Here is a 25339-nt window from a genome sequence, read left to right as displayed (position 1 = left end):
GTCACTAATGAAGAAATAATACTCCATTTGGACTTTTGGGTATTGGTTATAAGAAGATAATAATATTGAAAAATCTAAATATTAAACTTACTGTACTCTCTAAAAAAGAGTTGAGGTAAACGGTCTGATTCTGTGGTGTTTAGAGAAACCACAATTATTAGAGGAGACCGTTGAAAAGTTGACTGAGATCTTAAGGATCATTTAGCTATATCTCGTATAGTAGTTTACAATAGTTAGATTTTTCAATCTTTACTTCCTTACATCCAATTCCAAGAAGTCTAAATTATGCATGCAAAGATGGTGTTACAATAAAATATCTAACACTGTGTCTCAACAACTGCTTGGAATGTTATATCGGATTTTCATCAAATTAACCGATTACTTCTTCTTTTAAATGAGGACTCCTAAATATTGCACTTTTGCCTACCCCTATAGCACTCCAGAATCTCATAGTGATCCTCAATTTTTTAATTATGAGTTCCAATAGTTGGATTTTTCATCTTCTATCTTCAACCTCCGAAATTGCAGAATAAAGTAAAATTGATGTTTTAGCAGTAAATGTATAAATATACGCAGTAGTCTTGCAGAATTTTTTAAAAAGTGTACTTTTAACCTCTCTAGCGCAAATTCACGTGCTATCCTAGTTTACGGAAACATAAATGAATTCCTGTTATATATACCTTACACATCAGGAAATGCACTTCTGTTGCCTTATTAATTATTTCGTATGGGAGGAGTTCCATTCTTGAGCGCAGATTCACTTTTGAAGAGCTTTACAGTTTTGGACCTACAATTATTAGAGGAGACCATTATAAAGTGGTCACATTATTAATTATTTGGCTATAGGTCGTATAATAGTGTCTAATAATTATAATTTACATTGTTATGTCCGCGGTGGCTCAGTGGTAGAGCGTTCACCTCTGCTACATGGGGTCCTGGGTTCAAACCCTGATCCCACCAAGTGAACTTTGTGGTGGACAAACACCATGCGCGTGGGTCTTCTCGGGGTTCTTCCGTTCCCTCCCACTTTCTTCATTCCACCATTTCATTCATTTCTCATAATCACCGCCTCCTTTAGCCTAGCCTACATAACTGTGGGATGTAGAACTCAAAAAATTTCATTTCATTTTTTATAATTTCCATTTTTTATTTCATCACACCCCACCGTTATGAACACAGAAACCGTACAATCGCCATAAAAGTGACAGTGCGAGAAATACAAATTAACTTGCGCTACGTAACCACTAAAACGTGCGAACTGTATCTAATCCGCGAAAGGGTAAGGCGAAGGTCCTGGGCCCGCACGGTAGCGTCTCCTTTAGGAAAGGCGAGGCAGTGATGGTGTGTATGCGCATCAAGTAAGATAGTGGAAAAACACTGCATTGCTATACTCTTAGTTCGAACAGCTTTCGGATGCCTATCTGGTTACCGATTACGACTTAACAAACTGCAATAACATACAAACTCAGTTCATTGTGGCTTCCTAATGGACTAGTGTACGTCCACGTGTGCACCATGGATTACGTTCTTTTAGTGTTATTAGGGATATCAGAGTTAAGATCCACATATAAGTTATTTTGATTATCAATACATTCCTCTTTTTAAATAATATTAAATATTTCTTCTGTTAATTTTGTAAATATTGTTTCCGTAAACTGTTCAAACACCCGAACTTGGATGAATACATTTTATAATACACACTTTTCGAATGAATCAGATTCAATTAAGTTAGGCCCTAATATTTAAGTTCGTTCAAATCGCTGTAGAGAACGAAAGGTATCTTAATGAACTTACGTTTATTTTCAAAACACACAGAACTACAGCAATCGACGCGTTTAAAAGTATCAACCGTTGATCGAATATCAATTATCGAATAGCTTACATCAATGTTCAACAATTACTGTTAAAGGAAAAAAATATTGTCAATCGGTTCTTAAACGTTCTTATCATCACAATTAATTTACATCTTCATAATTAATTTATATCAACTCTTAAAGTTTGAAACTATTTATTGAAACTAACGTTGATTAATGGCATTAAAATATTCTATCAGCTATACCTTGTAGTTGTTCGAATTATTACTCGAATACAACTCAAATACTCTCAGCCTGTTTCTAAAACTGAAAATTGTATTGAAAATGTGATGGCATGCTTCACAAATAATAAAAATGTCGAGTATATATTACAAAAATCAATCTATTACTAATAAGAAAAAGCATCACAGAACTGACACATTTATTTTTCCTTTCTGCTTAAATCTTCTTAAATGACGATAGTGTAATTTTTCATACTTGTACTGATGTCATCTCATGGACAAGAACTAGTTTGTAGAAAACACTTCCCTGTATAGTAATGTGTTGTCAGGCTGATTTTATCATGTTTAAAATTAATTTGTATATTTCCTCTATACTGTACTGAGAAAGAAATGTATGTGGCGTACGTAAAATCGTATGTCACATTTGTAAATCCTGTAGTTTTTGGACTTAACATACAGCAAACGTATGACTGAAAACGCATGTTTTATAATTCTTTCTGTATAAGTGTACGTACTTTTTGTATGAAACAATATAGGTAGTCAGGATCTCACATACAAATTGATACAAATTTTTATATATATATATATATATATATATATATATATATATATATATATATATATATATATATATATATATAGCTGACGAAGGTAACATTCAAATATGTATGTAATATAAGGAAGACTCTTAGATATCAGACAGGGGGCCGTGGTGGCTCAGTGGTAGAGCGTTCACCTCTGGTGCTTGGGGTCCCGGGTTCAATCCCAGCCCCCGCCAAGTGAACTTTGTGGTGGACAAACACCGTGTGTGTGGGTTTTCTCGGGGTTTTCCCGTTTCCTTCTACTTTCTTCATTCCACCATTTCATTCATTACTCATCACCGTCTCCTTTAGCCTAACCGGCATAACGTGGGACGTAAAACTCAAAGATTTTATTTCATTTTTTCTTAGATATCAGACATTCTGCAACGGCATGATGTAACATCTAAGGGCAATGCCTATGTAACATACGGGTAACGTATGCTCCGTACTGGTTTCTGTACTATTCAGGAGGATTCCGTATATTCGTACAATATACCTATGTCCGGATAACGGAGTTTTCACAGTGTGCTGTTATTAACCTCAGTCGTAAATATTCTCCTTAGGTCGCCGCTGTATGTGGATTGTGTAGACATTTTCTTTCCGGAGAATTCAGCCGAATAATGTTTATCCCTTTAATTGGCAAACATTGATAAGTTACTGTTAAAAAAATGAAATGATATCTTTGAGTTTTACGAACCACGGTTATGCCGGTTAGGCTAAAGGAGACGGTGAAGATGAGTAATGAGTTAAATGGTGGAATGAAGAAAGTGGGAGGAAACGGGAGAACCCCGAGAAAACCGACGCACACGGTGTTTGTCCATCACAAAGTTCACTTGGCGGGGGCTGGGACCGAACCCGGGACCCCAAGCACCAGCGGTGAACGCTCTACCACTGAGCCACCGCGGCCCAAGTTACTGTTAAAATATTTGGTTTGTTTTTATGGTTGCACCATGTTTTCTGATCATGAATTCGTAATTTTTTAAAAGTATCTTCGTACTTTAGATAGAAAATACAGGAGGTTTATTTCCAAGCAACATTTCCATAAATAGGTCTCATGTATTGCTACTGAGCAGCTTTGCCCTAATATGGTCAACTATCATAAGAATATCCTGAATAATTAGTAGCAGCTTCGTTGAAATGTCTTTCTACAGAGTACGGAACCACAAACATAGCAAACTTTCGCGTAACGTAGGAGATAAAGCACTACAATACTAAATTTGACTGTTCCCTATTGGCGTAGATTAGAAATATCTCGACAAGCGACCCGCAAATCATGTATATGAATATTGTATGAAAGCAATAATGCCAATTAAATGATCACTGAAGTTATAATTCAGGCGGATAACGCAATAGAAAGTGATGTTGCTTGTAAGCAACAGGGTCAAATAAAGGGTTATATATATGCATAGGAACGACTTTCAACAATGTTCAGTAGTGAAAATTTATTCTATTAGGAAATTAACATACTTTTGGAAACGGAATCAGCTCTACTAAACACTCCGTATGACCACTGCACAAAATATGGCGTGTATGCTTATTCTTAATACTTCTGCAGTGTCAATTAACGACAGAAGATACAATTGTCATAATTGTAATTCAATTCATAATATGTGTCTTTCCTGGGAGAACGCGACTTTCCGGCCTCAGTATTTTACGTCTGCACAATTAATTTATTCAACGATCTTTACTTCAAGTATTCGTACCGTACTTTATGATAAATAGTGCTGTAATTTGCACATATTAAGTACATGAAGCAGTATAGAATTGTAGATCAATAGGAGATAGTTATATTCCTAAATCAACACTGCTTTCTCATTGCGGATTGAAGAACTCTTTTTGAAAACATATAAAGTTTTATTGTTTAAGTAAAATATATTTTACTGCCTAATTTTTCAATTACTACAGCACCAAAACAAAATTCATAGATTGTCTCAATATCAATTCCTTTTGAAATTACCTACTGCTCATTTCATTACATCATAATGTTCCCTCTACCATGCTCATACATATATATCTATCATATAGGAACAAAAATGGTGGTTCTATCCAAGCCGAAAACCATTGAAGTTCGATAGCGGTCGACGGTGATTTTTCATGCCAGGGCTTTTGGTTAATGAACTCAGAGGAAAAAAAGAAAGAGAGAAAATGGACCTTTATTATCGAAAAAGCGATTCGGCTCTCTTTCAGTTCATTTTTTTTCCCATGCACTGATGGAATCCCCATGCTTGTCCATTAGCAAGAAAAACAAGCGGTCGTGAGTTCGAAGCCATGCAATTAGTATGGTGTGGTAGTACGTAGTTGAGTGAAAAAATGGCTCTGTGTATCTACACACACGACTCTGTATATTGAGTACGCAGTCGATTTTTACAACAGGAAAGGAACAAAATATTGATGGGGAGAAGCAGAGAATTGTTTAGTTAATGTAGTAAATTCTAAAGCTTACAATACCGTAACTTTAGTGACGAATATTTTGTATCCACATAGTTTTCTACAATGCATATTCTTATAAACCTGTACATTTAACTTGTACATATATCGAGCTTCCTCGTGCCTAAGCGGTTAGCGTACGCGCCTTTCATGTGGGAGACTCGAGTTCGATTCCCCGCGGAGCTCATTCAGTTCGGATCCCACAATAAAACTGTAGGTCCACGTTTCATATAACCTCACTGCTGAACGGAACGCTAAACTCAAAATCAAATCAATAGGCCGCGGTGGCTCAGTGATAGAGCGTTCACCTCTGGTGTCTGGAGCCCTTGGTTCTTTCCCAGATCGTACCAATTGAACTTTGTGGAGGACAAACACCGTGTTTGGGGGTATTTCTCGGGGTTCTCCCATTTCCTTCTACTTTCTTTATTGCATCATCTCATTCATTACTCTTCATCACTGTCTTCTTTAACCTAGCCGACATATATATACAGGGTCGGAATTAGGGGGTTCGTTACAAATATACACTATCTACAAATAGGAGCTAGCAGTGGAAAAGTTAAGAGTTTTCAAAACTTTCTGCCATCACATTTCGTTCGGGGCTTAAAAGAAATCAGGGCTTTGCAAAAGCAATAATTTAAGTCAATTTTCTGAAGGTTGAAGTTAAAGGATTCATCAAGCAAATCGATATAACATTTGTCAAGTAGGGAAGAAAACGAAAGCCAGGAGAAGAACATTTTTTTTTCTTGTGTATCACTTGCGACCCTCTTTAAAATACTCCCGCCCCCGTTCTATGTACCAGTGTTGTCAGAGGTAAAGAATATTGTCCCAAATGACTTTGAAAATTTTCAGTGTGATCGGTAGTTATTGGTGCACTCCCTCAGAAAATAATGGATCCGACCCTGTATATATACAAGGGATGACTGAAAAGTATTTGGAGCCTTAAGGAAACTATAAATACTACAGATTTGGTAATACCTTTATTGTTCAACATAATTCCCTTGGACAGCAACACACTTGCTCCAATGGTGGTGCAGTGCTCTTATCCCAGAAGAAAAAAATCCTTAGGTTGTGACCACAGAAACTCCTCCACAGCTGTCATGAGTTATTTTCGCTTGCAAAATGTCGTCCTAGTAGAACCTTTTTCAGATTAGGGAACAAGTGCAAGTCTGGAGAATAGGGTGGATGAGGAACGAGTTCAAAGCCACATTAGTGAAATGTAGCCATTGCAACTGCTGATGTGTTGCTGGGAGCATTGTCGTGATGGTATAGAACGCCTCTGGACACCATTTGTGGCATACATTCCTACAAATCGATCGAGGTATTACTTGTTCCAGTGTTGCACTAAGGGTCTAATCTACGGTCATTTAAAGAGATCCCATCGATGTCTGTAAATATACACGGGTGCTAAAGGGTTTAGGGCCGCAGGACCCAGAGTTGCACTTATATGTTGATCAACAACTATTTTTTTTTATTCTAAGGATCCTAAGGAGAGTTACGAACATAGTGGCGAAAGCTTCTCAAGGGGGAGGGGAGTATCAGGCCTTTGGCCCTTGCTCTGTTATGCTGACAATCTAAATCTGATAGGGGATAATATGATGATAATATAAAGAAATTCATATCTTACCTCTGGGAAATAGGTTTATAATAAACGCAGAAAACACTAAATAGATGAAAGTACAGTATGACCGTAATATTGCAAATTATGTATACGCTAAAATATCAAATACTACTTCGATAAAGTGGAAACTTTGAATACCTAGGATCAGCATTAACATACTAAATCATATTCACGAAGTAATTAAATGTCGACTAAAAGTAGTGAATTTGTGTTGTTTCTCAGTCCAAAATATTTTGTCTTCGAAAAATCCTGTAGAGGAATTCAAAGCTTAAAGTATATAAAACCACAATTATGCATATTTGCTTTACTGTTGGAAAACATGGTCGCTTGTTTTAAGGGAAGAATGCAAACTGAAAGTATTTCTACCGTTCTTCAACTTTCGTTGTCAGCTAAATCGAGAAATTCCCTTTGGTAATACCAAGAAAAGTCAGGCTATAGAAGCAAGAGTTTTTGGGTCCAGTAGTCAGTGCAAAATGTAACGTTATAGATTACGCTCTCAAAATAGTCTTAAAAACAAACTAATTATGATCTTTTATTTCAAAGTTAACGTCAAAATGCCGTACGTGAATATCGGCGTTAGTGTGAGAAAAATTACATGAAAATAATTATCTAGTTTATCTGATTAAGGAAAAAATGTTTGAAACTGAACACAGAGAAAAAAACGCATGTGGCGTACTAAAAGTGTAGGTTATATGCGTAAATCCTGTAGTATTTGGACTTAACGTACTACTGTATGCATCCTGCAGCAAACGTATAAATGAAAACATATGTTTTATAATACTTTCCGTATAAGTTATCCATCAATACGTACTTTCCGTATGAAAGAAACAACTGTATATAGGTGGTAAGAGTCTCACATACAGATGGACGTATATATCATATAGCTAGCGTATGTAATATATGGAAGACTGTTAGATGTCAACCATCCTGCATCGGCATGATTGTAACATCTAACATGGAAAAAGGCAGTACGCATGTAGCATATGGTTAACATATTCTCTGTCCAGATTTCTGTAGCAAACATATGGATTCTGCATATTGTACAATATGCTGCTGTCCGGAAATGTGTGTTTTTTTTTTCTCAGTGCACAAAGTAATACGTTATGAAAGTTATCTCCTTCAGAATACATAATTTAAAATGCCATGGAACCCAGAAGAATTTAGCTACGTCTTACTTGTGAAAATGTAATAATTATCACTAATGGAACAGTTATTATAAATTGGTCAACCACATCTTCTCAGAATGGTATACTAAACATAATTTTTCCACTTATTACAAAAAGTGTTTGTTCCGACTGGAGTTCTGTTGCCCAAACCGTGTAATCCAGTGGCTCCATTCTTCACCACAATTGGTACCAAAGAGCCACTGCTTAGATTAACATGCTTTCAAATAATGTCGTCTCCTTACAGAGCCTTATACTTATTGAAGACAACTACGTCAAATAATGCCTAGCCCTCCTTAGGGACGTACAAGTATATGAATCGCGCGATAACACAAGAGTTAGTTATACATATTTAATCGGTCTATGCGTAACAGAGTTACATGTGAAAATACATACGATATTAACACTATCATCTTTTGAGACGTTTCATAATCTAATTCATAATCTAATTCTAACAATTGTAATCAGATTCAGGTAAAATTTAGTAAAACGTGCTAGAAAGTGTATTCTTTGAAACAGAAAAAAAAAGAATAATCAAAATTGGAACATCTGCGTTGAAGTTATGGATCAACATGAAGATAATAAAATCAAATATTGATAATATTAACACTGTCACCCGCGGAAGGGTTTCATTGTCTAGTTCTTTATGTTTATTGTTAAATCTTTATGAAGTTTATATGCGACTACAAGGAAAGAACACTATTTCAAGCAAGAAAGAATGATAAGAATCGCTGCAACTGTGTAGGAGTTATGCGTGCAGTTACACATATAAAGTCTGTTAATTTCAGTTTTCACGTTCATTGAGGTGTTTTATAATCTTGTCATACTCATCATCATCAGCAATGGAATTCCGCAAGGTTTTTCTTTAGAACCATTGTTGTTCTATTTTCGCAATGACTTATTAATAGTTTTAAAACATTCTGACATTTTAATCTATACTGACATTTAAAACATTCTAGAATAGTAAAAAAAATATTGAGAATATTATGATACAATATGATTTAAGTAGTACTGATGTGTGGTCTAAAAATAGTGGTATCTATATAAATTGTTTAAAAACAATATCTATGACACACAGCAAATGTGAAACTTTTGCAGGATGTGTATAGTGAGAGTACGATGTCACGTACATGAGTGTTTGAGTAGCACAAACGCTTCAGCGAGGCACACGAAAGGGTTGATGATGATGAAATATCAGGTAGTGTTGTCGTAGCAACAACATAGTAAAATGTGGCAAAAGTAACCGACAGTTTACAGAAAGATCGCAGATTCAGCATTCGAATGATAGTAGGCATGATGAAAATCAACAGCCTGTTCGCACACTTTCCCACTATCATTTGAACACGCGCAAAGGTTGTGCTAATATAGTTCCGAAAAATCTCACGCAGAAGCAAAACTTCCAGAAGCACGTATGTACTGACACAATGAAACGCCTAGAAGCAAAACCGAACTTTTTCCATGTGTAGTACCACAATATTGAATTTTAAGACTAGGTGTATTTTTGCTTTCAGCTGTTTTAAGCATGTTATCAAAAATTGTTATTATTTAACTATTTACTAGTGTTTCATAAATTGAAGTTACATATCTTCCAATCCCTTGGTCAATTATTTAGACTACATTGTTTACAAAGGGTTACGGCTTACAGAATATGTAATGACAAATATCACAGATTAAATTCACTATTAAATGCTATTCTACATCGATCAAGGGACCAGATTGTGTAAGATTTCTTGATGAAATCACTTTAATACAGCACGTAGAGCACGAGGCATGACCAAAAATAGTTGTGTGGAGTGCATTGACCTATAATTCTTTCAACAAGCTACAGATACTTCAACAGGGCTTGCAAAGTACCTACAAATGTTAGAACGTTATATTGTATACCGTATACCACATTGATACACGCTACAAAAAGATACCTCTTACATTCTGCGTTGTAAACTAAATGTCACACTTTTCTTTTATAATATTTTTAAAGAATATGGTTAGAAAGGAAGGTACTTTTCAATGACGCCCATGGTTACATAACTTCAAACCCCTATGATTTTCAATAAGAATGTATCACGAGTCTTGTATTTGAACAGCAATACAATATTTATACGATATTCAACAAAGGACAATCGCTGTTTAAGAAACCATGATGTTTCTAATACTATAAAATATATGGGGGAAGAGTCTAAAGTTGATGCTTGTCGAGTAAATGAAAAAATGCAGGCAGATATTTGTTGAGATTAGCGCAGTGATTTATTTTCTGTTATGGTAAACCTTCACAAGTTTTTCTTGCTGTCGATCCTGCCATTATTGATAAGCCTAGCGGAACATCTATACTCACACTCTGTATTCAGTTCCCTAAATATTTTCTATTTCAAAACTGAAATTGTTAAGAATAAGCATCACAGACTATTTATCCTGTACTTACTGTTAGGGAAGCAACTAACACGTGTAAGTAGCTAAGCCTAAAAGAATACATTAAAAGAGTCGAGTCAGAGATGGCAGGCCAATTTTTCTACATCCTCTTCTTCTTTCAGCTTCGCAGGCAAAAATTGAGGTTATAGAAAGGTAGAAAATACAAGCTGGTTAAAGGGGTTTTTCTCGTCTAAACTTGCGTGTTTCTCAAAGGGCTAGAAGGAATGAGAAAGCGATAGAACGAGATTTGTGTGCGTGTGTAAGAGAGAGGAGGTACGAATGCTGTCAACAAAACTGAAGCTGACTCTCTGTGGGGAATCAGAAATGAACCACAAGTGCTACTGACAGTTGGAGAACAGGTAACAGACAGCAAGCCACCAAACTGTTTTTATGTATATACAAAAAGTAAAAACAAACTTTTTAAAAAAGCGAAAATTCCAACTAAAACTGCAATAGTCTAGAATCATTTGATGAAACATCAGAGTTTTTAAAAAAAAACAAAACAAAAAAACTAAGTAAAGTGAAAATGTGTTTTCATTTTTAAGCTAACCATAAGAGATGTTGATTTAAACGAAAACAGATTTATGTAGCATACCGAGTATTCCTAAAAGATTAATAGCATTTTATGTCTCTTAAGAGTTTTACCTACTGTATGATACCAAACGTTAATTGGCGCGAACAAAATGCAATCAAATTTTAATGATCATCAACACATTTATTCGACAATAGTCATGCTCCATATTAGTAATCGTGGTCTATGTAGATTAATTTTAACTCATCATGACACCCAATCAATTTTCATCCTTTAGTCTTATGAGCCCTAGGCTTTATTTTCTTACTTACTTTTCGGACTCAATCTTTTAAAAAATTAGAGAAAGTAATGACGGAGCTGTATGTGCACAGTATTAAAGGTTTCTATCTAAATCAACAAAATTTACGTCAAGTACTTTTATCTCCTGGATATACCAGATATTCTGTAGCGCCATACCGTACAGAATGTCTGGATGAAAATATGCCAGTAAGAAATTTCAATAACTCGAGAACCAACATTGATAGAATTGTCCTATTTTTTTTTTCGGAAAAATCTCATTACATCGACTGTAATGTTACATTACTTTTGTCTCCTTTAATACACAGATCATGATTGCGGGTCATTCATGTAATGGTTTTATTTAATTTCTATTTACCCAGTACATTCACTTACTAATGCAATTATGCAACCACGCACAACGCATCAAAACTCCTTCGCCAAAGATCATGATTGTGGGTCATTCATGTAATGATTTTATTTAATTTCTATTTATTCAGTATATTCAGTCACTAATGCAATTATGCAACCACGCACAACAAACCAAAAATCCTTCGCCATGTTGATTTTGCTTAAAATATTGATGATCTCTCATCGAATTTTTGTTAATTGGTGAAACGTTGTTCCATCTGTCATGAATCCTAATCCATGTATCGTAACGGAATATCCGGAAAATCCCTTTCGCCGTCACAGAACGACACAGAATCACGCATTTGTGGTTATAGCAGATTACACGTCTAATACAAAAACATGCCACCTCAGCTCAATAGCTAATAGTTTTGGAGATCTTCGCCCTCAAAGTTCATTTTCCCACGGGTTTGGACAGTCCTAGCTCTGATACTATGCACTTTTGACCACTAGTCCGTATGAACTTTTTTCCCCCTTATTTTGATGTGAGGAATCACCTGTTTCAGTTTGTCGGTCTTGTACATTAAGATTATTGGTTAAATTGAGAAAGAAATATTAATAAAATGAAATTACCTAACGTTAATAGCACATTATTAAAACAGAAATCATGCGCTGGTGCTGAATTTGTATTAAATAAAAAAATACATTCAAAATAATAGGCTGAAATGGAGTAGAAATTCGTTATGCTGTACGAAACAACTAAAAATCTTACACGGATAATATAAATTAAGAGGTTGGTCCATAAGCATCAAAACAAATTGAAGTTGTTACTCCCATACGAAAGTCTGTCCCTCCACACACGTTTATATCAGATGTGATTTGCCATCAGTAAGGATTTTCCCACGATAACGAAATTTTCACTGCAGTAGACTTCATTCCAGTTGTTGTACGGGGTGTATTGTCAGGGTCATGCGTGTAGGTTTTCCAAGGCCATTTACCACGCAAACAACAGATATAAGGAGTCGTTTGTGAAATTGATATACAGTAATCCCTGAGATAAGAAACTGAATTCTTAATGGAAATATCATCGAATGCAATAGCATGAAAATTAATGTTAGCTGTCAGATGTTTTAGCCGAATGACTTGAAGATTTGTTCTGGTAAATATAGTCTCAATTGGTGTTATGGGAATCCAACTAAATCTGGCATTTTGTTAGGTATTCTGGAGATATGACACGCTTTTTATAATGAGCAACATTGATTTTAATTTTTCATTCGACCTAACATATCTTGAGATTTAAAACGCAATAACAAAACTATATCCTTTTGAGAAACTTCCTTGGCATTCAGGCATAAAGTTGCATGATTTTTTTTTCGATGAGATCTCCTGTAGGTGTTGGTCCAAACGTTTTCATAGTCACTGTTTGCATGATTCATTCCTTGTTGAAACAAATTCTATCGGTTAATCGCCATATGACGCCCTATAGAATCCTGTCTTTCCTCTTCCACCTGCGATATGCTGTAGTATAGGATGGAGGGGCAAGAATAACCAAATGTTATTCTAATTAGTGTATTAGTGTATTATTGAAAATAATGTCTACAAGAAAAAAAAATGCTTGAAGAAAAAAAATAAAATAGTTACAATGCAGGATTAAAAGAAACAAAACCTAAAATTGCGTATACTTGCCTCTACATGTGGGGCAAGAGTACAAATGTGAAGGGGCAAAAGTACGCACTAAGAAAATTTAACATAAGTCACAAATCGCCAATTCCTTCGTAAGATGTACACTGCTCAGGCCATTACATTTTACACTTGTTACATTTAATCCAATCTTCTGTTGGAAGATTACTGTAGATGCCATCGCATGCTGGACACTTGTATGAAATGTTATCACTTTTCTTCTTTTCTTTATTAGAAGAGCTTTTCAATTTCAATTTTCGTTGGTCACTTTTAATGTTCTCTCGCTTGTCATTACTTGTTGTAGCCCTTGACCGAGAATGTTTCTGAGGCAAATTCTGTCTGAAAGATGACTGTCCGCCAGTCGTTTTGCTTTTAACACTTGAGTAACGTGTAGCTGCTGGTAGAGGGCTTATTGAAACTAGTGGGCAATATGACGTTGGCGGTCCGGGAGTGATGGTGTCTTTTGATGAACAATGAGCTTCTGATTGTTGAATCTCAAGAGGTGGGGAAACGTTTGTTGCAACTTAAGGTATGTTTTCATAATCGGAACCACTAGAATTGTTTTCCAACTTGTTTCCGAGAATTGATCCAGTAGATGGCAAAAAGTCTGCATCGGTGAATATGTTCGGATCTTGTGGAACTATATCACGTTGTTCAAAACCAGATACAGCATTTCCAATTGTTACAGCCTCATAATAAGCTTCTGAAAACAAGAGTATACATGCGTATCCTTACCCTAACTATAGTGCGTGCTCCTTCCCCCTGTTCATATAATGGAATAGTCCAGAACACTGCATACCCATCTCGTGACAGCGGTGTGAAACAAGTCAAGGTGTGCTCTCTGATACGCAGTAAAAACTGATTGTTACTAGCACATTCAAATATATTGTCAATTTTGTCAGATATACCTTAAATACCTAAACCATAATATTATACCAAGGTAACCTGTATACCAAGGAAACCATTTTCTTACCTAGATTTCCTGTCCTTCTTTGTACCTACTTCACAAATGTTTACTTGCTATCCGCCATCACTTTCTATCGTCACATGATGGTAGTGTTGCAATACACATAAATTTTCTCCCGATTTTTAGCGATTCGTATTCATTACCCCTTCGTGCTCTTGCCCCCTGATTCTATATGCACGCATTCTGCCCTTGAGGAAAATGTGGAGCCTTAATTTCGATGTACCTCGCGATCACAAGCTGATTTGGACATCTATAAACGTTTTGCCATAACACACTGTGGTAATGGATTCTTACAGGCCATAATCTCTGATTTTCTTTAATGTATATCTTGTGAGTTCTCTGACATCCTCTTTGGATGTGGTTTCGTTAGTGATGTGAATGTGTTGGTGGTGTGAATATGAAGGTTTTTGTGCATAACGGTTAATTATAATACTAATAATGGCCTGTCATATCTGCCACATTGTCTAGTATGATGGAAATGCTAAATTTTGCATGTTGAAAAGACATTATGTATCCTACGAAGACAAAGAGCTTTTCTCTGATATCATTTTGCTACTGCAAACCTTCACTCTGCTACACAACTCCTGAAAGACTGATACAGGTGCGCATAGCGTTCAGTTATTCTGTGAAACGAAGTTTAACGAGTTTATCTGCAGGTTGTTTGGGTGGAAGCAGAGGAGCCTCTTGCAATAGAAATATAATGTTAGAAACAATTCTAACATAAGGAAAATAATACAATTTCCATATTGAACGAAAAAATTTGAATGGCCGAGAACTAGGAGAATAAATGAACTGAATTACATTAGTGCCCAAAATGTTAACACAATGCAAGGTGTTACACGTTAGGACTTCGAATAGTGTTTCGTGCAAGTGAAATATTGCGGACCGTGCATATTACTTACAAGGTACATTCGCGAAGTGTCCCCTCGGGATTCATGTGAAACTGATTTAAATGCAAAGTTTTCAGCGGCCCAAAGTGTACCGATGGCTGCCGGTGTGGATAACACGTGTCACAGAAGCAATACTTGATCCAATTTGTTTTGCATATGCCCACATTCATGTCCAGTTACATCTAAAGAAACTAAAAGTAATTTTGTGACCAAGCGTTATAGTAGTGTATGAATTCCGGATATATGAAGGCCCATAAATATGCAAATTACCCGTATGGGCCGCTAAAATTAGTACAATACACTTTGGGCCGCGGAGAACTTTGCCTTTAAATCAATTTTAGACGAATCCCGAGGGGACACTTCGCGAATGTACTTTGTTAGTAGAGTCATTGAACCGGCCGTGGTAAGTTTAAGCTTGACCCTCTATAGGAAAAAATGGAACACTAATACCTGGACCCAAAATGCACGTATTGTATGTAGGTCTTGGTAGTAAGCGAAGAGTATTGCCAAGTTGAATTTGGCAATGAGCTCAAGGACTATGGCACAAGTATGTCGTTTGAATCCGTTTACCAGGGTATTATCATCGGAGACAGTTGGAACTAGAAGCACGCAGACAACAGTAACGTAAGTTATCAATATGGCACAAAATAGGTGTATAGTGCCCAGGTCTGTAGAATCAATTTATTTACACAGAAGATGTCAGCAGTAGCCCAGCCCGGTGGAGGTTGACTACACGTGACAGTCCATAAAAGGACTAATACCTAACAGAACTGCACGTCGAAACCAAGCTATGTCAGCAGGACAACTGTCAGCGAAGATTACAACCACCTCAGGGAGAATAGTGTCGCGCCAAACTGTGTACCAAAGACACGGTTCCATGGTCTGTATGCCCGACGACCAGTAACGTGTATTCCACTGACTTCAGCGTACAAAAGCCCCAATGAATGGAGCCGTGTGCTGTGCACCAATTAATCCCGATGCACTTTCCAGAGCGATTTACATTATACACTGATCTGAAGCGAAAAAGGAACACATTTTCACCACAAATGAACGTTGTAGATGGTTGTTGGAATGACAGTAAGGACTTTCTGGTTTGGACAGATATAAGGCGTACATATATGAACACCTTCGATGGAGGATCCATCACTGTCCAGAGGCATAGAAGCGAGGATTTGTATGCATATGTACGTCTTTTCAAGGGTGCAGTAGAGACCATAGTTTCTGGTCATGGATGACAATGCCCTTCCTATCAAGTCAACTTAGCGGGCGATTAAGTAGCATCGGAAGACTTCCAACGCATGTAATGACCACCGAGATCTGCCAGATTAAACCCGCTGTACCATAAAAGAATGGAGATCTGAAACGATGCCAAGGTCAATGTAAACCCGAAAGATGCAAAATTAAATTTGCAACCTTAGTACTAAAAACAAGTTCGATATTGCATCGTTTCGAGAGGCTTTTGCTTGCAAGTTCTTCTCAGCAATAAAGTTATGAATTTCATATTCCGATTTCCGATTTCAGTAAAACTTAGCATCGTTTCAGATCTATATTCTTTTATGGGCCAACAAAATGACAAAAATACGAGAGCTTTGCTCTATTTTTAACATTTGTATTTTTTTGTGGGATATCTTTATTTCTGAAAAGCGTTTATAATTATTTACCTAGTATTCAAAGCAGCAGATGGACCATTAGTTAGTATATTAAATGGCGATACTGATAAATACTCAATCCTTATTTTTAATTATTAAGTGCTATATTTGCCCGTTTACAGGATGTTGCTTATATTCTTTTATTGGTTTTCAGTGACAGCAACACAGCAACCCAATGTTAATACACCATCTACGCCATTTTCGTACTGAACTGGTTAAGTCTACATTTCTATAAGTAATACTTGTACCAAATATTTAATTTTGTGTGCAATTTCAAATTCTTTGTTTAAAGGAAATAGCCTATTCTGTGTATTTGAATTAGTATTTTTTCTGAATGATTCAAGTTTGAATGTTTTTACGTTTAGAGGAAGTATATTAAGTTTATAATCGTCTTCACAAGTTATCTATATGTGGTGCTAATGTGTGATTTTGCCCTTGTCTTTTAATCCCTCACAGTGGAGAGAGAAATCCGGAATCTTGGATCTTTTTTCACTTCACTTGTAGCTTATATCCTTCATTTGTGTTAAACTTCAAGTTCACATGCAACAAGTAGTCTCTAGATTTTGAATTATTTTCAGAAGTGATGTAACAATATGTAATTCTGTTCTTTTCTACCTAACTGTCCACTATAGAGGGACACATTTCGAAATGTTCTCGTTTACTTATACCACAAAACCTACACTAATAAACAGAAATTAATGTGGCATTTTATCGTTAACTAGAAACAAAAATTAAATAGAGTTTAATTGTTCAAGGAACCAGATCTTATTAAGTAGACTAAATTCACTCAAGTTATGTTTGATATGAAATCAACAATTTATAACCATGTCGTGAACATAGTTAATGAATCTTATAATATGTTATGGTTCTTAAGTAAAATTAGAAAATAATTTAATAATATTATCACACTAATCACAATGTATTATTACTGTATCTGATCAAAATCAGAATATGCTCCTGTAATCCGGAATCTATCGCAACAGCAATACCTACAGAAACTGGAAAAAGGTCCATTCTAAATTCATCAACTTACAAGAGAATCGGAATCTAAACATGTTTCGTAAACTATCATTCATTAATAGACTGCTTCTAGGCTATATCCTGCACTTGAAGAAAGGCGAATATATCTGATATATCTTATTTTTCTCCAAGTAATACAAAACAAATTCATCTGTATAGATCTGGTGTCGACACTAAATTTTCGTGTCCCGACACTTAAAACTCGTGTTGAGAATTCTGACCTGTTCTATTGTAAAAAGACAAGGACCAACGTAATATTAAAAGTCACCAATCTATAGACTATGCTCTTCTTATAACAGAGTATATAACAAACACAAGGAAATTGACATTTGAAATATTTGACCAGATGTATACTATACAGCTTATGTATATATAACTAACAAATGTATACTTTACCTACTATGTGTTCAGGAAAACTATTATAAATTTATTCTGTAATACAGCAACACTTTAATTGGGCTTATGCCTGCTCTGTTATTGATCACAAATAAATAAATTTAGTACCAAAAGTAAAAGTTTGCATGTCTACAGGCTATTGTTGTCTTGGAGGGTGTGATAATATGTAGGTTTATTCTTTCTCTCCTACGTCCTTCCATGGCGGGGAACATTTTGATATTTAAAGGAACTTTTCACCTTATTTCTACTGCAAATCCTATATTGTTTGTTCTGAATTTCTTGTTTCCATGTTTATAGGAAATTTTCTATAGGCTTTGAATCTTTATCGTCAGTGATATGACAAATACGGATTCTTTTGCCCTTGTGTTCTAATTATTCTTCTTGGAGGAGGAAAAAGTTTCAGTATCCATAATTTTCTCTACATTTATGCCACAAATTCTACAATTAAACCAAATTCAAATTTTTGTTCTACAAGAAGTTCCCTATAAATTTGAATAATTGTCAAGCAATATGTAATTTTGAACATGCTCGCTAATTATCCTCCTTAGAGAGGGAGTTTTTCGGTTTTCGTATTTTTTTCCTTTGCTTGTTCTACAAATCCTACATTGTGAGAAATTTCAGGTTTCTATGTTCACAGGAAGTACCCTAAATATTCTGATTAAAGTGACGTAATTTTGACCTTTACTCTCTAACTACCCCCTTGGGTTAGAAATTTCCAGCTTTCGGATTTGTCCCTTTATTTGTGACAAACTGCACATTTGTGTCTATATTCAATTTACTATGTGTACAGGAATTACCTTACAGGTTTTTGAGTCCAATGTCGTAATTTTGATTCGTCTCCTAATTTTTCGCCTTAAAGGAGGAAATTTACTGTTTTCGGATTTTTCCCGTGCGCACTTGTATCATCAATTACACATTGGTGACAAATTTTAAGTTTTCACGTCGACAGAAAGCACACCATAGATTTTGATTCAAGTAACGTAACCATATGTAATTTTTCACTTACTCCCTAGTTTCCCTCCTTGAAGAGGAAATCTTCAAGATTTTGATTTTTCCTTTTCCTTTATGTTATCAATTCTACATTTATGTCAAAGGTAAAGTTTCTATGCCTACCGACAGAAACCTATAGCTACGTTAAGAATCAACTGACATAACTACGTAAATTACTGCTTGGCTCCTAAGTTTCCTTTTCGAGGGGGAATATATACATATAGTTACCGGATTTTTTTTACATTGTTATGTGTGTTGAAAAGAGTGCATGCATTGGAGACCAAATTACCCCAATTCAAATGGAATCTTGAGAACTTTATTGCTTGTTACATAACCGTTGCCGAGACATGTAGACGCTGTTTTGGCTTTGAAGGTAAAGAGCAAAGCATGCAGTAGCGTCATCAACGATAATTCCCAAATTATGAACAGCTATCAAAAGAAGGTGTAGCATTTTATGCCGACAACTCCTCTTCCATCAAGATAAGTGCACTCATACACAGAAGTCACCATACAATAGCAGCAATTAAGACTGACTTCAGAATGTCAACTATCTGCACATTCCTCTGTACCCCCTATATATTGCTCTCAGCAACTTCCATTGGTTCCCAAGTTAAAGTAGCATACTGTAGATGCTAGAATAAGTTTGAAAATTATGCAGCTGTGGAGCAATGACTTACTGACAAAACATCATGTTTCTTATTACATGGTGCAGCAGCTCTAGAACGTAAGAGGTCGAAGTGGAACTCTGTAATGGATGAGTTTGTTGTGGGAAAACAAATTTCCTTTTATATCAGGGACAATAATAGTTGTGCCATTCCCTCACAAATTACAAAGAATTGTGCCCTTTGCTGGATTCATAACAAATTACGTGAAAGCTATGATAGAATAAATTTCATAAATGGTGTTTTTGATTGTTACACGTCTGTTAAGATTTGTGGATGCTTTTATTGTAGAACTTCAAATTTCTACTACTGTCACCAACTGCTATTATTATTACTAATTGCCTACAATTGCCACGTTTATCGTCAAATTCAAGTTTTGAAAAATTAAGAAAAAAACATCTTGTCATTGAGAAAATCCATTTGAATTGTTAGTATTTCTTAAAGGGTACGATGATAATATCAAATACATGTATTGGATTTAGTTCATCTCCGTTACTGTCACTGGTATTCCATTCAGTTACACTGTGACGGAACCAGGTCTGTAGTAATACGATCACTTGATTTCACAAACTGATTCGGAGTCATGTCTTCTTTGGAATTTCACGAATCGCAGAATTGGTGATTGTTACAAAGGCAGGCTTAATAGAGTCTTTCAACTGTTGGATTGTCTGGTATCGCTCTTGGGGAACTGTGAGCATCCTTTGCGATTCCAGAATAGACTGTTATTCCGGAAATAGGGACACGGATGTCACAGTAACACACTTTCACCGACCTAAAATTAAAACCCATATGAGTAAACTAGGATGCTTATCCATATATAAGCTCAAATGTAGAACGTTTACTTGTAAGGATCCGACGCCAATACTTCGGTGATGTAGTATGTAGCACCAGAGGTCCAAGTAGCTCATCCGGCCCACGTCCAAGTGTCCAGAAACGTCTCTGCCTGAGACGACCTCCAGGCAGGACTTCACAGACCCAGTCCAGCTCCGCCGAGGTTGACGACGAGGACAGCCGCCAGTCAAGTTCGAACCCTGGACCAGAAGGTTCCAAGCTGAGTAGCGAGGCCCAGCGAGTCTACGAGGTGACGCCACAAGGGAAGAAGAAGAGAAACAGTTTCCCGGCAGGTTTGAACCAAGGATATCAACAACCGAATACAAGTACATAGTGCGTCGTATGATTCCCAACAACAACAGTGTCAACAGTTAGTCCAATTCATTGGACGGCATCCAGCCGAGAGATACATGAGTATGCAAAAACATATTTTGATTTGTTTCTCAAAGAGGTTCATTTGATGAAAAAAGAAGCTAATATTCTATTCCCATACATAGCCTTGCATTGGCATGTATTAATTCATTTGTCTCAATTTGGTTAGCCTTCAGCTAACGAGACACCCGGTCATAAACCGAGACCCTTCTGGTCAATGTGTAGACCGGTCTAGTTAGAAATTTAAATTATCCCCTTTTAGAACTCCGGATCTTTCATCTCATTCATTCATCTTTCCATCATCATCATCTATTTTGTAATAAAATATAAAATCCAATTTCCAATCTTTCATTTACGTGACATATTATCTCTAACCATAGTACCGTTGTACTTGATACGATGCGCTCAGTATACCGGAGAATCAAGTCAAAATTCGCTCATTTGGGACATATTTATCTACGAGATGGTTGCCTGAAGCTCCTTCAGACCTAAAAAGATGCATAATAATAATAATAATAATAATAATAATAATAATAATAATAATAATAATAATAATAATAATAATAATAATAAAATTGTTAAATTGTCAATGCAGTTAAGCGTACTTTATTTTTTATTTTCCTGACAATTTTGATCATTGGGCTTGATTCCATTTACTCTGCATGCATCATATCACCTCCACAAAAAGTTGTCGCAAGATGTCAGAACTGAACTTCTGGGAGGCCAATCGAGAGAAGCTGAAGATTATTTTAATTCTCGCTCAATTCACTTATCACAAAAATATTATTTTGGATTTATTGACAATGATTACACACCGGATTCGTGTACAACTTTGTAGAAACCAAAAACCATTCAGATTAACATTCAAACTCACAACATAAGGAACAAGCCACTCCTTTAACATGTTGTGAATGTAAGTGCTAGTTTCAAAGGATTAGTTTATGAACTCTCGTAATTTGCGGCACAGTTGGAAGCATAGAAATTGTTACAAAAAGTTTAAGTCCAACTTAGGAACAAACTTTTGCGCCGTATGCTTATGCATTCCGAAATACACTTCTCATTGACTACTTACTTCCCGTATTCAATCCAACTCAGCCCCTTCCTCCATCATCCCTTCACTAAGGCGGTGTGGGACGTAATGTACTCTTTCCATTCAGATGGACAAAAAAAAAAAAAAAAAAAAAAAAAAAACAGGAACCAGTTTACAAGGTTTATCGCTCTAAAACCGTCTCTTTCATTTGTTTCTTCTGAAATGCCTTTCTAGAGCCTGAATAAAACAAAACGTCACAAAATGTTCCCATAGCTTCATAAACACCATTATTTGCATTCTTTCTCTTCTTCAAAGGCTGTATGACACATCAATCTAGGAAGATGCTGCTTGTGAATTCTATGGAAATTGTTAATCATGGCGGTAGGTTTTGTGCTTCCCAAAGTCTGTAATGCGGGCGCAGAGCTCTAGAACCTACTGACAGAAATGAGTGTTATTCATTTCTTGTCAGTAATTGCAAGCAAATATTCCAGTTGCCATCATTTGGGCAGGACAGAAGGGTGTAATTACCCCTTCCCTTGAGCTTGAGAAATACATATTGTTTGATCAAATGTGTAGTAATATAATAAAAAAGTTCAATCCGAGCTCGCGCCAAGTAAACTTTGTGGTGGACAAACACCGTAAGTGTGGGTTCGCCCGTTTCCTCCCACTTTCTCATTCCACCATTTCCTTCATTGCTTATCGTCACCATCTCCTTTATCCTACCCGCATAATCCTGGGATGGAAAATTTCAAGATTTCATTTCTTTTTTTTTACTAATAAAAAATGAAACTATTATGTCGGCGGAGAATCTCCGCCTCGCCCCCCGAACCCGGGCAAAATCTAAAATGACGCTGCTTGTAACAACAAACCTATATAGTTACGAAAGCACATTGCTAGAGCGCTTACATTTGGTTTCAAGAGTTGAAGATTTGATCCCAATTCATAAGAGTTCATAGATGACATTGAGAGAGAGAGAGATTCAAATATGGAAACGGAAAGGAATGATTTACATATATAAATTTAGAATTGTAGAAAAAAATATTGGACGGTATCCGTATTATGATGAAAATTGTGATTTTGTGAGACAGAAGAAGGAAAGGTTTCGAACTGCGAGAATCACATTAGGCAGTTTATAACGACTCACCAAGGGTAGTCGTCAACCTGGTTCGATCGTTGATATATGAATCTCGAGTGGTAGTAAATGTTTGCATGTAAAAATATCTTTAATAATTATACATATTATTATTCTCACCTTTTCTATCAAAATTATAACGTCGATGAACGGTATCAAATGGTTTATTAGTTGATACACTTTTATGTATTCTTATTCAAAACGTCATGCACACATACAAGATGATTAGGTATCCATAAACAACCATTACATAGCAACTAATTACATAACACTATCCCATAATATATTTTTTTACATATATTAAAAACATTCTTCTTTTGTTATTATTAAATTAACATTCTATTAAGTATATTGCTTATGTATGAGCACTTTCTGCCCAAGGTGCAGGTAATTATTAATCTATCCAAAGTATTTCGTTATAAGTTGTTTAATTAAGATGGAGAATTCTCTTTAGAGCATCAGATGATTACGAAGGAGAGAAAGATCTTAAGATCTGAAATTGAGTGTTTATGGTGTTAATGCCAAAATAACAGAGTGTTAATATTTGTCAGGCATGAGTCATTTGACAAATGATAATTGAAGATAATATATATGCAAAAAATGTTGGAATTCTTGTAACCAGTCTTAAGATATGCAGCGGTGAAGATTAGTGAACTATCCACAAAACTGCACTACACTATTCTATTTCGATAAAAGTATAAATGCTGAGCAGGCAGGCGAAGAAACTCGTGTTGTTTATGAGGAAGATATGTTATCAAAACAATGCTAAAAGGTGGTTCAGTTGCTTTCGTTCTTAGAAATTTCAGAGTCTAAGTTACCCTTCGCAATGAACAACCAATAACAGAAAATATGAATGATTTTCTGAGAAAAGTTGAGCGAAACTGGCATGTAAACAGTCCTGACATCATCAATGATCTTAAGTTTCATCACCAAACAGTGTTACTGTTACACCATTTGGAGAAATCTGGCTAAAAAAAAAGACTCAATGTTTAGGTGCCACATAATCTGACTTAACAAACTTTTACTCGGTGAGTCTATGTACAAAACCAATGAAACGTAACTAACTCGGGCCTTTCTGAAACGTTTGATCACAAGTGATGAAAAGTGGATAACCTGCTACACCAATATCCCAAAAATATCATGGTCGAATCAAGGAGAAGCATCGAAAGTCTATATCAAAATCCACACTTACGCTTCGTATGTGTAGGCATGTTGGAATTAGAAGGGCATCGTGCATCACCAGTACTGCTGCCAGGCACAAAGACAGATTTTGACCCGTACTGTTGAAACTTAACGGAAAGGTATCTAATAGTTCGAAAGAAATAAATGGCAGGAATTGCTTGACATAAAGAGTATCTTATACCGCTCTGACATCGCTTGATTGAATACATCTTTAACAACTTGTTGTAAATTAAGATAACCCAGAACTGGCATTTTCAAGCTATTTGTTTCGGTCTCTGTGGAACTTCTTAAATGGTATAAAGTTAGTTTCAAAGGATCTCAGTTAAAACCTCGTTATTATTATTATTATTATTTTATCTAGAGACCCGGAATTATGACTTTGCCCAAAGAAATAACCGAAGATATTTAAACAAATTAAAATGGAATGAAATCTTTCAGTTTAACGTTCCTACTATTATTTCCTTTAGACTAAGAGAGACGATGATTATAGCAAGTGAATGAGGATGAAAGAATTGATGGAATGGAAAAAGTGAGAGGAAACGGGAGTTCCCTGCGAAAACCCAAGGACATGATCTTGTCCACCACAATCTTACTTGGCCGCGGATCGAACCAGGGATCCCATCCACCAGAGGTAAGTGTTTTACCACTGAGCCACCGTGCCCCTTTCAAACTAGTTGGAACATATGTGGTTTCATAATGTATTTCCAAATCACAATAAATGAATTCACTATTTGGACCTTCAGAGGCTTAATCGTTTTCAGACGATCTAATACTAATGCTTGTTAATATAAATTTATCTGCTAAATGAACACTCACAGTGTTCTTTGACTTTTTGAATAGAATCTTACACTACATACATAAAAGTACTTGCACTACTATCTCTTATTTAAATAAATAATATAATTCTCTAAGAACTGAATACTATACATGTGTTCTGAGTTGAAAGGACGTTTTCAAATTTGTACTAAAGTAGTAAATGGATAGTGATATTATTTTATAACCCAAAGACCTATATATAAAAAATTGATGGGAAAAGATTTAGAAAAACCTCACTTGAACGCGTGTCTAAAAAAAAAAAAAAAAAAAAAAAAGTGGAACTCCAATGATTAAATATATATGGTCCCATTTGCATCTTTTTAGCATCCAATTTCT

At 35.8% G+C, this 25339-nt stretch overlaps 1 protein-coding gene across 1 annotated transcript in view; it reads right to left on the bottom strand.

Annotated features, from left to right (window-relative positions):
• Positions 1-25339, bottom strand: part of LOC145686141 (protein YIPF5-like) — a 547759-nt gene that overhangs the window by 124524 nt on the left and 397896 nt on the right. The window lies entirely within an intron of this gene.

The sequence above is a fragment of the Thermobia domestica genome, chromosome 5 (assembly GCF_964235325.1).
Source record: "Thermobia domestica chromosome 5, izTheDome1.hap1.1, whole genome shotgun sequence".
NCBI classification, from domain to species: Eukaryota; Metazoa; Arthropoda; class Insecta; order Zygentoma; family Lepismatidae; genus Thermobia; species Thermobia domestica.
The sequence above is the reverse complement of the archived record's forward strand: the minus strand, read 5'-3'. Positions and strand labels throughout refer to the sequence as shown.